General features: G+C 44.3%; 1 protein-coding gene across 10 annotated transcripts in view; it reads left to right on the forward strand.

Moving 5' to 3' along the window:
• The first annotated feature begins 3,739 nt into the window (after positions 1–3,739).
• The window catches only part of GBF1 (golgi brefeldin A resistant guanine nucleotide exchange factor 1), a 119,587-nt gene continuing 109,548 nt past the window's right edge, over positions 3,740–13,778 (forward strand). For all 10 annotated transcript variants that reach the window (XR_004683332.1, XM_035027861.1, XM_035027870.1 and 7 more), the window contains exon 1: positions 3,740–3,978. The gene's annotated coding sequence lies outside the window, so the exon portion shown is untranslated. The remainder of the gene's footprint in view (positions 3,979–13,778) is intronic.

The following is a 13,778-nucleotide window of genomic DNA, read 5'->3' on the forward strand; positions in this document are numbered from 1 at the left end:
GAGCCTCGCGCGTCGGGCCCCGCCCCCTTCCAGCTGCGCCGCCCGGGCTCCACCCTTTCCAGCTGTGAATTTTCAGGCCCCGCCTTCGGGGGAGGGGTCCGGCCGGCGAACCGCCAAGAAGCCCGCCCCTTGGCCAATCGGAGGCACTCTTCAGCATTGGGCCACGCCCCTCCCCACGTGGCTGAAACCTCGCCGAGCGAGACCGTTTTGGCAGAGCCAAGCGGGCTAGAGTATAGTGGCCCCGGTGGCCCCGGAGAAGTGGGGCCAGGCCGCCACCCTGAACGATGTGCAGTGGTGCCGGGCGAATAGGGCAGCCCGAGCGCCAGGTGGGAGGGCGCACGGGCCGGGAGAGGCCACCGGGTTTCAGCGCTTGGTTGCCGCTCACGTTTCGCAGATTTTCTCCACTTGTCGCTGTCTGTCTCTCCGCGCCTTTGTCTCTGCTCCAGTCCTCCCACATCTTGCCTTTCTTTCCTCTTCTTTCTCCTCCGCCGCTTGCTCCTGCTGTTTGTCCCTCTCCTCCCTCCTCTTCCACTTTGAAAGACTAATTTACCTTTCTCTGTGCTCTTTTTTTTCTTCACATCTTTCTCTCTTCCTCTTCTCGGCTATCTCCCGCCCTCTCCCCCCACCTTTCCTCTCTTCCAATTAAGGCAGCTTCGTGGACAAAGCAGAGTTTGTTTGGCATGAGGCAAACCAAAGAGTCATTCTAACCCTGCTACCAACATTCTAATCCAGCCACCATCACCGAGTGACCTTGGACAAGTAACTTAACTATCACCCGTCCTACTCCTGCCTACCCCTCAGAATTAAAGGAAGCTCTTTCTGTCAGTACTTAGGCTGGGCACTCAGGCCTGGGTGGTTCGCCTGTTAGTCTGCACCCTTGGCTTGCCCAGGCTATGCTCTCCCAGCCTTAAGAGGGCTATCATCTTCCTGGTGATACCAGGTTCAGTCCTGTGGGAGAGGTGTGGCCTTGGTGCTTGCTAGCTAGGGAGTTGCAAGGAACAGGACAGATGTCCCAAGGAACATGTGGAGTCAGGCTGGGTAGCTTGGGTGCCCCTGAGGGCCCTAAGTGATCCTAAAGGAAATCCGACCAGTCATGTCTCTGCTTAAAACCCTGCAATGGCTCCTAATTGTCAAGATAATGGCTAACCCCCCTAGCCTGGCATACAAGACTTTCAGCACCTGACCCTGTCTTTTTTTTTTTTTTTTTTTTGTAGTTAAAGCACAGGGACAGGACCCATGGGCAGGAAGAGCTGCCTGGACCTAACCCTGTCTTAATATCCAATCTCTGAGTGGTTTCCTGCACATCTCTGGCCTTTCTTCTGACAGTAACATACTTCCAGTCTTCATCTTGCCAACTCCTACTCATTTTCCTCAGCTCCAATCAGGTTTCATTCTCTCTGAGAAACTTTTCCTGAACTTCCAAGATAGCCAGATGTCTAGCTTCTTCCTCCCACAACCCTCTTACACATACCCTCTATTATCCCACCCACTATACTGAAGAGATCAGCTTATGTGATGTCCTCTATGATGCTAAGACTGAGGAGGGCAAGTACCATGTCTTCCTCATATTTCTATTCCTAGGCATAATGTAGGACTCAATACTGAAATCTGAGGGAGATGTTCTGCCTGGTAAGATGATGGGCATGTTCATCTTTCTCCTCCTCATTTCTAACATAATCCAATTCATGCTTTTTAATTTTTTTTATTTTTTACAAGATTTTATTTATTTTTAAAGATTTTTATTTTTATTTATTTATTTGTCCGAGATTGAGAGAGAGAGAGAGAGAGAGAGAGAGAGAGAGAGAAAGAGAGAACACAAGCAGGGGGAGTGGGAGAGGGAGAAGCAGGCTCCCTGCTGAGCAAGGAGCCCCATGTGGGACTCAATCCCAGGACCCTGGGATCATGACCTGAGCCAAAGGCAGATGCTTAACGACCGAGCCACCCAGGTGTCCCAAAAGATTTTATTTTTAAGTAATCTCTATGTTTAACGTGGGGCTTGAACTCATAACCCTGAGATCTAGAGTTACATGCTCCATTGATAGAGCCAGCCAGGTGCCCCAACCATTCAGCTTTTAGGTTGATTCATTTTTGGAGGTATATGAGAGTGGAGATGAGGAAGACAGGGAGTTTTGGTCCACTTAGGATTTTCCAGTTGGCTATCCAGACCTCTCAATCTGAGACAGGCCCAGAAGACCAAATCCCAGTTTTCAAATGAAAGTGGAAATGGTTCAGATGTACTGTGGAAAGATGTGCTAAGGTGGTTTTATCTTCTTCCTCTGACTCTCTTTGGTTGAAAGATCCTCAATCTGGACCCAGAGTTCAGGAGCCCAATATGCAGGTGCAGGGAGCTGTTGAGGAGTTCTTCAGGTCTGATGTTTAGTCTTATGGATTCTTCAAATTAGAGGAATCTAGAGCATTCCCACATTCCTACAGGTTAGGTATGGGGTCTCTCTGGATTTGGGTCATCCATAAGTGGGAAGAAATGAGGAGAAAGTTGGTATCTTTTTCCACTCCCTCAGCAGTCTCTTCAGGTCTGCCTGTAACCCTGGGTTCTATCCCAGCAGATAGGCTGAGAATTCCACCATTCAATCAGCAAGGAGGAAACCCCCCTGTCTTCTTCCCCCGCTTTTCTCACTTCTAGGTAATTCTAACTATACTGGAAACCTGTATCATCTCTAGCAAGGGGAGAGGCAGCTGGGGGTAGAAGAGTGAAGATTGGGGTGGGCATCTAGCTCTTAAGCCTTTTAGCATTTCCAAGGCAAACAGGAAAAGCTTCAGTTTCCTGTGACTGGTGATGCTGACTAACCCCCTGATTAGCTTTTTTCCAGGTAGGTAAGGAGCACCCAAGGCTTAGTATGAGGAGCAGAGTTGGGAATCACAGCCTGATAGACTAAGGCATAAGAGGTAGTGAGAGGCAGTGAAAAGGAGAGCTGGACTGAGGGTGAGGATACCTGGGTTTGTCCCTCTGCTCTGCCTGCTCTGCCATTAACTAGCTATGTGAACGTGGGGGCCATCTTTCCACACTGGGACTCGGTTTCCTGCTCTGCAAATTGAGACCTGAATTAGATATCCAAGATTCCTGCCTCCTCTCATTTTCTCTGTTTCTGGATGATAGGAATGGGCACAAGACACAGAAACAGTTGGGATGGGACAGACAGGTGTATGAGAAGCCAAACGGCAGGCAGACGGGAGGGTGGGGGAGGGGAGGATGGACTAGATTGAAGGACTGGTCCTAGGACGGAAAGAACCCAGAGCTGCCTCGAAAGGAAGTGATCCCTCAAGGGGCAAGATATTGGCCTAGATGACTTTGATAGGTGGTGGCCGGGGGTGCGCAGGAGAGTAGGGTCGCCCGCTCAGGTTCTCAAAACGGACCCCGCCCCCTTTCCAGCAAATCGTAGCTTTCCTCCCCATAATGCCCAGCAGCCACTGCTAAACCGCGCACTGCAACCGAACTCTACCTAACTCCGCCTCCCTGACCGCCCAGTACAATTTCTCCATTTTTATTGGCTTTTATGGCTGTCATTCAGAGAGTACCCGTATTCGTTGGTTGTTCCTCCTACCTACTCTTTTCTTTCCCTTTTAATCTCGCCTACTTAGGCTGTACTTGCCCCCCGAAGCCAATTTCCTTTTTCTATTGGGTAGCTGGAATGCCATTTCTCACGATACAAGCCTATGATTGGCTGTGCGCGCCAGGGCTCGCGCAGTTACCAGGCAGCGGGCTAGACTGAGGCTAGTTACCACGTCAGTGAGCTGACAGGGAAGGTAGCCGGCTCCACCGCCCGTTCTGGCCGAGTCTTTCTGGCCGACTGTGCGGTCCCTGACTTCGGCCTCAACTTCCAGGAAACGGGCTCCTTCCCTTCTCCCATCTGCCACCAGAGCCGGGAGAGTCGGTTAAAGACGTCTTCGGGGCCCGGGCTGGACATGAACAGCGGCTGCGGGTCCTGGGACTAGGCCCCGCCATTTTGGATCCGCTGACAGGTCAGCGAAGTCTCTTCTTAGAGTTCCAGTGTCGTGAAGGCCGCCCTGACATCGCCATAGGGAATGAGGGGAGGAGGGCCCTTAAGTTGGACGAGCCGGGTGGGTTAAGAACGCAGGGGCAATAATAAAACAGGAAGAGATTGTTGTGGGAGAGAAGTGGGAGGCATGCAGGGGGCAAAGGTCAGGCCCTTGCGGCCAGAGGGGCGACTTCAGCTCTGACTTCTGATCCCTTTCGCGTGCTGGAATCTTTCTTCTTGTGTTCTCAGGCTTCACCTAGCCTTCAGCTTCCCTCTTCTAGAGCTTTCGGTATCCCAAAGAGCCCAGTCCTCAAAAGCTGAAAGCAAACCTAAAGAACATTGTATCTACTTTTTAGGGTTGATTTTTAGACCTTAGAAATTAGAATCTCTGCAGATCCTGTACAGCGTCCACTTCTGTGTGACTGCCTCCTTAATACAGCTGAACTGCTTCATTAATACTGGATGATGAACTAGTGCAACCTAGACTCAGGTAGTGAGAAGAGGTGTGGAAGGATTGAGGCCAGTCTTATGAAGATCTGGGCTAAGAGAAGACTTTCCACTTCTGGGGCAGCTCAACTGCCAGTCTGGGTCTGTATGTAAACACTGGACTTACCTTCTGAGAATGTTTCTTCCTTTACACAATCTTTTACAGGTATTCCCTTCTGGTGTGTATTTTGGTTGGCATTTCCCCCCAAGGTGGTCTCGTCATTTGACCTAAAGAGATGTTTAATCACAAGGGAGCCACTCTATTATGACATATTTGGCCGAGAACAGAGAGGGATTTGAGTATTGGTGAAGTTTGGTAGTTGGCCTATTATTTTTAATGGGTAAAAAGGCTCATGAAAGATGTTCAGCTAATTTAAAAGTGGTAGGGTCAGGGCAGCAGAGTGAATGATGGAGCATAACTCCAAGGAGTAGTTTATGGCACTGTGGTAATCTTTGATAAACTGCTGTATTGTAAAACTGTAAAAGTCTTCAGAGTGCCTTCAGAAATGAGGAATAGTGTAAATAGTGTTTTTTGATGCACAACATAGAAATGTTTACGCCTTTAATTCAGGTATATAAGGCACTTCTCTGGGCCCTGTGGAGGATACAAATAGAAAGGTCTGTTTTGGGATTGCTCTGTTTAATTTACCCACTTCTTAAAAGCAGTGGCATATATGTACAATGGCCTACCTAGAGCATGAGCTATAAGCAGTATCAACCTAATGCCTTTCAGAAAGTAATGGACACTCAAAAAGTGTTATCTGTACCTAGGATTAGTTGTATGTAGTATGTGATCCTGACTTGTGGCCTAGTTCTGGCCTTGGCAGTCAGGACTTTGCAAGGTGAGGTACTAACAAGGAGGATCAAAACCTCATTGTGTTAGAAGGAAAAAATGTATAGGAGTGACAGTGACTAAACTCAGTTTCTTCTTACCTAATGCCCTCTGCCCTCCTGAAATTTTGTGTGTGTGTATGTGTGTGTGTGTGTGTATGTTGGTGGGGGATAGCATTGTTTGTATTTATCAATTTTAAATAAGTGGGAGGGAAATGGTCCAGGAAACAAGTTTGTATTTTAGCTTGCTGATCTAAGTTGCAGAATTTCTACAAAAAAATAGAAAGTGGCTTATGAAATGACATAGCCCAGGAAGTATCCAGGTTTGATGAACCTGCCTTGCTCACCTGGGTTGATGTGCCCTGTTGTGCCCTGTTGAGTTGATAGGCTTTTGCATAACAGGCAGTCTAGTCTTTGAGTAGATAGTGTGACCAATCCAGCATCTTTTCAGTTGGGCCTGGAGGTGACTCAGGCCTCAAAGATTTCCCCTTTCTTTACCAAAAAGTCATTTTCTAGGTAGGAATAGTTTTTCACCCCCAACCCTCACCCCAGATCAGAAAATTTGTTCTTTTGTATGTCAACCATACTTCAATTAAAAAGAAAGAAAAGAAAATTTGTTCTTCCTTCAAGACTTGAATTTGAGCTATATTTCAGAGGTGGCTGTAGACAGTGTCTTCTAATTTTTTTTTTTTTTTTTTTTTTTTTTTTAGTGTCTTCTAATCTTGACAGTGATGCTTATTGGCTCCGTGGGAGCTCAGGTTGTAGACACCTCTCCTCATGAGTAGCCGGGCACCAATCCCAGTTGAACTCATAGTTCTCAGAGTTCCACTACTTTCACGTTCCAGAATGCATGATGACTGCCACTTTTAGATAATAACTTCATTGATAGGGTACTTAGACTGGCTAGTGTGGGCAGCTGGAGAGGCAAAAGATGCAGCTCCTGCTTTTAAGGAGACACACTGTATTTATACAGTACTCTCTGGAAGGATCATCCTCGTCTTTGTTTGCCACTTCTGTTGATTGATCACAGTCTGTCCCTGTGGTTCAGTGTGACTGATAAGAATGATTCTGCTGTTGGGGTAATAATGGTGAAGTTGAGTTGAAGGGAGAAGGGGAGGTTTGTTTTACCATCAGGCTGAAAAGGCTTGTGTAAATATAATTAGCAGCTGTTTAGCTTTTATTGTTCTTTTTCTATATTCAGTATGTTCAACAGCAGTTGTTTAATTAAATGAAAACATAATAGAGCAGTCTGTTGATTTGGAGCTCCAGTCATAGTGAGAGTGATCATGGAAGTAACGATTTGTTGCCGTCACATAAACCAAGGATTACAAGCTTAAATGCCTGAGTATCAGGCAGGTAATGTAAATGAGGGAAGTAAGCCAGGTATGAATGTATTAGGATGTAGTAGGGACTGTTGTGTACTGGCATGTGGGCACAGTATGACCAGTCTTCCTATTTTTCAGGAGAAACTTGAAATTCAGATCATTGTGTTTTAAACTCTTGGCAACTAGTTAAAGTCTTTAAAAACCTTTTCCGGATAGAACAAATATGTCTGTGGATTGGATTCTATCCATCATGGGTGGATGATGACCCCTGATAGACAAGACATGCCTTATGAGACTTAATCACTGCAGTTCTCCTTATATAATCACACAGGCTAACTTTTTATCTTTGTCCTACTCTGTGAACTGTCACCCTCAGTTGTCACTTTGGGTGCTATGAGTGGTTAAAAGATGAGTGAGAGAGAGAAGCATTGTTTCATTTTTCATCTCCAGGCTGGTAGAAAGGACATCTTTGGACATATCTTAGTGGCTCACCTTGCATATCATCTTGGGATAGACTCAGAATCTCCATAGAGGGAGGAGGTATCATGGCAGAGCTGAGGTACACTGGTTACCTGATTATTGGGTTTGGGAGGATTTTCCAGTCGTGACCTCTCAGGGCACCAACTCTTTCTAGTTTGACTTTCACTTACCTCCACCTTCTGGGTAAATTTCTTGAGCCAGTAAGTTATTTACTAATTCAGTAATTCTTGGTCACTCTCTGTGCTTTATTAGCACAGAACTGTGTTATATTCCTTGGCTAGCTCTGGGAATTTTTTTTGGTGGTGTTGTTTTTTAAAGATTTTATTTATTTATTTGACAGAGAGAGACAGTGAGAGAGGGAACACAAGCAGGGAGAGTGGGAGAGGGAGAAGCAGGCTTCCCGCGGAGCAGGGAGCCCGATGCGGGGCTCGATCCCAGGACCCTGGGATCATGACCTGAGCCGAAGGCAGACGCTTAACGACTGAGCCACCCAGGTGCCCCTAGCTCTGGGAATCTTACAGGCTGCATCTTTAGTGCTTCTCTGGAATATTTGAGAGAGTGAAGATAAACCTTGGAAGGGCCAGTTCAGGGTTATTTAGCTTCTGCCCTCTCAGAAAGCCCATCCATTTTCTTGGTTTGCACAGCTCTGTATTAGACAGCAAAGCACCATGAAGCAGACAAATAGCTTTTGCCTTTGGAGAATCTAATTTCTTATTGGATAAGGGCAACTTTTTTTTTTTTTTAAGATTTTATTTATTAGAGAGAAAACACACACACACACACACACACACGAGTCGGGGGGACAAAGAGAGAGGGAGAAGCAGACTACTCACTGAGCACGGAGCCTGACTTGGGGCTCTATCCCAGGACCCGGAGATCAGAACCTGAGCTGAAGGCAGACGCTTAACTGACTGAGCCACCCAGGCGCCCAAGAATTATATATTTCTGAGAATATGTGAACATGCATATAGCACATGAGGAGACTTCAGGAAAATAGATAAGAAAATAGACTGGTGGGTAATGTGGGTTCTTTTTGTCTTTAGAGTAGCCTGTGTGGAATTTGTAAGAATATGAAGTTCTTCAGTTTTGCAGATAGAGAAACAAATACGGGATGCAGAAAGAAGGTTTGCCTGCCTGGCTTAGAGTCCTTGTCTTCTATGAAGTTATTGTTCTCACAAGAGCTGGATGTGAGCTGCACTATATTGAAGAGTCAGTCTTTGATGTTTTTTCATCCATTTGTTCATTTGCTCCTTCAGTATTTATCATTTATCTTACAGGCATTGGGGATAAAAAGGTGAATAAATCATGGTGTCTTCCTGAGATACCTATAGACTCATGGGAGAGACAAACTAAATGAATAATTATAAATGAGTATAAGTTCTTTAGAGCTATCTATGTACAGTGTAATGGGATGACAAAAAGGACTACTAATCCTCTCTGGGGGAGTGGGTTAGCTAGGGAAGATCTCACAGAGCAGGCATTGTAATAACAACTAATTTTTGGAGGGTTTAAATAGTGCTGGTACCATGCTAGGTGCTTTACAGTCTTACGTAGGCCTCACAACAAACAGATGAGGAGGTACTATCTTCATTTTGCAATGGAGAATTGTAAACTGGGGCTCAAAAAGGCTAAGAAACTTGGCTAAGATCATAAAGGTGGTAACAGTCAGGACTGTTTTGCTTCTGAAGCTTGTTCTTGTAACCACTGTGGTATTCTGACTTTCTCATTGACTTTTGGATGGAATGATTAAGGGTTTACCAGGTGGACAAGAGTGAGAAAAAAAAATGCAAAACAGAGAAGGAACAATAAGTGCAAAGGCAGACAACAAAGACCATGATTTTAAAAAGAAGGAACTTTTGATGGTCTATTTCATACATAGAGAATATGTATAGCATATATGGGGTATCAGTGTCCCCTACCCAGCTTAAAAAACAAAATATCACCAAAACGAGGGCTGCTTGTATATCCTTCTCTGTTAGTCACATTCCCCCTCCCCTTGGCCACTATTCTAAATGTTTTTTGTGAGTTTCTCTGGGGTATAGTCTTAGCAGTGTAATTGCTGAGATATAGGATATGAAGTTCTTCAATTTTGCAAGATGATGCTAAATTGTAATCCAGATGAATTGTATCCATTTACATACTCACTAGCCACTTGCTCTGCAACTCCTAATATATTTTTTTTTTTAAAGATTTTATTTATTTATTTGAGAGACAGAGTGAGAGAGAGCAAGAGCACAAGAGGGGGGAGCGGGAGAGGGAGAAGCAGACTCCCCGCCGAGCAGGGAGCCCGATGCGGGACTCGATCCTGGGACTCCAGGATCATGACCTGAGCCGAAGGCAGTCGCCCAACCAACTGAGCCACCCAGGCGCCCCGTCCTAATATTTTTTTTTTTAAGATTTTATTTATTTATTTGACAGAGAGAGAGATAGCGAGAGCAGGAATACAAGCAGGGGGAGTGGGAGAGGGAGAAGCAGGCTTCCTGCTGAGCAGGGAGCCCGATGTGGGACTCGATCCCAGGACCCTGGGATCATGACCTGAGCCAAAGGCAGATGCTTAACGACTGAGTCACCCAGGCACCCACCAACTCCTAATATTGTCAGATTAAAATTTTTGTGCTGTAAAATGGTATCTCATAAACTTATTTTACAATTTTCTTGATTATTAATGGAGCTAATAATGTTTTCATATATTTATTTGCTGTTTGTATTTCCTTATTCTGTGAAATGCCTATTCATGTCTCTTGCCAATTTGGGGGAGGGTTTATATGTCTATTCTTATAGTTTTGTAGCATTTTATTATTTTATTTTATTTTAACGATTTTATTTATTTATTTGAGAGAGAGAGGCAGCGAGAGAGGGAACGCAAGCAGGGGGAGTAGGAGAGGGAGAAGCAGGCTTCCCGCCAAGCAGGGAGCCCGATGCGGGACTTGATCCCAGGACCCTGGGGTCATGACCCGAGCCAAAGGCAGACCCTTAATGACTGAGCCACCCAGACGCCCCTGTAACATTTTATATTATGGATATTGCTTCTTTATTAGTTATATGTGTAAGATATACAAATATTTTCTCCCAGTTTGTGACCTATCTTTTCTCTCTTTTTCATGGTGTTTTTTGAACAAATGTCTTTAATTTTAACATGATTTAATTTACCAGTTTTTTTAAACCAGTTGTGCTTTTTGTTTCCTGTTTAGGTGCTTCTCTTCTATGCTGAAATTATAAAAATATTCTTATATATTCTAAAACTTTTCAAGTTTCCTTTTTCACATTTAAGTCTTTAATAATTCATTTGAAATAGATTTTTTTTTTTAATTCCATGAAGTAAGGATCCAATTTATTGTTTCCGTTTCTCCTGCTTTTGTTTAGATCTAGAGGGAGTTGCTAGTTGATAGAGTGACTCCTCTTTGGATCCTCTTGGGGTGAGTAACTGGGATGCCACAGAGCACCAGGGGAATGCTATAGACTCAGCTTTAAACAGACAGTACTTTCAAAGGGTATATGTGGCTTAGAGTCTCTGGGCCAGTGGCTTATTTGGCTGGGGATCTTAGTTGCTGCTTATTTGGTTGTTCCCTCTCATGTTATTTCTGATACAAGATAGACCTTAAATTCTTTTCTACCATACTTAAATGAGGTCTCTGCAGGCCTTTGTGACCTTGTTTTTGTTTTGGAAATGACTGCTTTATTTTTTTTAATTTGATTTTTTGGAAGATTTTATTTATTAGAGAAAGAGAGCACGAGCGGGGGGAGGGGTAGAGAGAGAGGTAGAAGCAGACTCCTTGCTGAGCAGGGAGCCCGATGGGGGACTCGATCCCAGGACCCTGGGATCATGACTTGAGCCGAAGGCAGACGCTTAACCAACTGAGCCACCCAGATGCCCCCCCTTTGTGACCTTGTGACAAGGGGTTCTAGGCTTTCGCCTACCAGGTAGCAAGTGCTTCATCTGAGCTTCCCATTTGAAGCTGAAGGGCAGGTTCCCTTGGGAGAATCCTTCTGTGAGGAGACAAATGCTCAGAGGCCTGGCAGATTAAGGAACTCTGTATGGTCCTTGAAAATAATTCCTCTTCATTCTCTAGTTGTTTCTTTTTTACTAAGAAATGAAGCTTAAGACAGTGATTTTGCTTACATCTTCACTGTCTTAGAAAGTTCTTAGCTTTTGGTGCTTAATAAATTTTGATCAAATGTTAGGTTGATTACTTCAGTTGGAGTCCCACTTCAAAATTTATTTTCTCCGGGAAGGCTTCCAAATAGCCGGTAGATCCTTTAATTTACTAGTTAATAATTGGCACTTTTTTTTTTTTTTTTTGCAATTTGTAGTATAGTGTTGTTGTTTACCTGTTGCTGTGTTATTTTCAGTATGGGTGTTTTCTCTCATTCTCTTAGTTCTTTGAAAGAGAAATTAAATATTCTTTTTCTTTTTAAAGATCTTATTTATTTATTTGAGAGAGAGAGAATGAGAGATAGAGAGCACGAGAGGGAAGAGGGTCAGAGGGAGAAGCAGACTCCCTGCTGAGCAGGGAGCCTGATGTGGGACTCGATCCCGGGACTCGAGGATCATGACCTGAGCTGAAGGCAGTCGCTTAACCAACTGAGCCACCCAGGCACCCGAGAAATTAAATATTCTTATTTTATAGTGTCCCTTTACAGGCCTTCCAAAATATATTTTTTAAGATTTTATTTATTTTAGAGATAGAGACCGCAAGCAGGGTGAAGAGCAGAGGGAGAGGGACAAGTAGACTCCATGCTGAGTGCAGAGCCTGACACAGGGCTAGATCTCACAACCCTGAGATCATGACTCCAGGTGAAATCAAGAGTCTGGCACTTAACCGACTGTGCCACCCAGGCGCTCCCAAAATATTTTTTATAATGGTAGGTATTCAGTATACATGCTGAATAATAACTATATATTGAAGGCCCTCCATGATATGCCCCACACTTGCTGTTCTAGCTTTACCTCCTATTATTCCCCTAGGAATAATGTTCCAGCCAGTTTGGAATAATCATGATCCCCTAAATACCTACTGAATTTTCCTGCCTATGAGCCTTTACCCTTACTATTCTTTCCTTATATTTTTGACCGTTTGAATCTGGTCTGGTGGCACCTGGGTGGCTCAGTTAAGCATCTGGCTCTTGATTTCAGCTCAGGTCATGGTCTCAGATTCCTGAGATAAAGCCCCATGTTGTCAGGCTTCATGTTCAGTGAGGAGTTGGCTTTTCTCCCTCTCCCTCTGCCCCTCCCCCTGCTCACTCTCTCGTGCTCTCTCTCAAATAAAAAAATAAATCTAGAAAAAACCAACAACAAATCCTGTCTTTTCAGTTGCCTTTCCAGAGCCCTCTGCCAGAAATAATTTTCTTTGTTCCACTACTGTGACACTGTGTATTACTCATGCATCAGAGATATATATGGGTTTGTGTGTGTATGTATATATTTTATCTAATCTACTAAATTATAAATTCCTTGTGGGTAGGTAGTGACAATTCTGTATGCTGTGCCTAGTATTTTGCTTAGCATGTGTTAGGTAATGTCTGATTGGCTGAAGTAAATGTTAGCTAATTAACTTTGATGGCTGCTCTTAATCATTACATATGGAATAATATAACTACTCTTCACTATTCTAATTTATTTTTTTAGTACTTTAAAAAAATTATTTTATTTTTAAATTATTTTATTATTTATTTATTTATTTTAAATACTTTGTTTTTTTATTTGTCAGAGCACAAGCAGGGGGAGTGGCAGGCAGAGGGAGAAGCAGGTTCCCTACTGAGCAGGGAGCCCGACGCGGGATTTGATCCTAGGACCCTGGGATCATGACCTGACCCAAAGGCAGACACTTAATGACTAAGCCACCCAGGTGTCCCTTTAATTATTTTTTAAAAAGATTTATTTATTTGAGGGGCGCCTGGGTGGCTCGTTGTTAAGCGTCTGCCTTCAGCTCAGTCATGGTCCCAGGGTCCTGGGATCAAGCCCCACATCGGGCTCTCTGCTCAGCGGGAAGCCTGCTTCTCCCTCTCCCACCCCCCCGCTTGTGTTCCCTCTCTCGCTGTGTCTCTCTCTGTCAAATAAATAAATAAAATCTTAAAAAAAAGATTTATTTGAGAGCGCATGCACAAGTGCGAGTGGGGGCAGGGGCAGAGGGAGAGAATCTTCAAGCAGACCCCCCACTAAGTGGGGAGCCCGACTTCTGCTGGATCCCACCACCCATGAGATCATGACCCAAGCAGAAACTAAGAGTTGGTGGCTCAATTGACTGAGCCACCCCGGCGCCCCTTTGCTATTCTAATTTAAAAATAGGCAATAGGTAATATATATGTGTGACACAAAATTCAAGAGGTACAAAAGAATATACAGAGAAAAGTAAGTCTTCCTCTCATCCTGGTTCCCTACTTCCCTTCTCTGGAGGCAACCTCTGTTAGCCATTTTTTCAAAATCCTTCCAGAGATGTAGAACATATTCATCTTGCCTAAATAATTTAAGGATGGAACGATACTAGAGATTTTATCTTTTCTCTTCTGATACTTTGAATTATTTTTGAATTTGTTAATCTTCTGTTTCTTGGTTCTCTTCCTCCTTATTGTTGTTATGTTCTCATTGTTGAATCTTGTCAGGAGAGAACACGTGCCTAGGGCATTTGGAAAGCAGATAAGTCTTCTGGGACTAACCTAGGTG

The sequence above is a fragment of the Mirounga leonina genome, unplaced genomic scaffold, assembly GCF_011800145.1.
Source record: "Mirounga leonina isolate KUSES-001 unplaced genomic scaffold, KU_Mleo_1.0 Mir_114, whole genome shotgun sequence".
NCBI lineage: Eukaryota > Metazoa > Chordata > Mammalia > Carnivora > Phocidae > Mirounga > Mirounga leonina.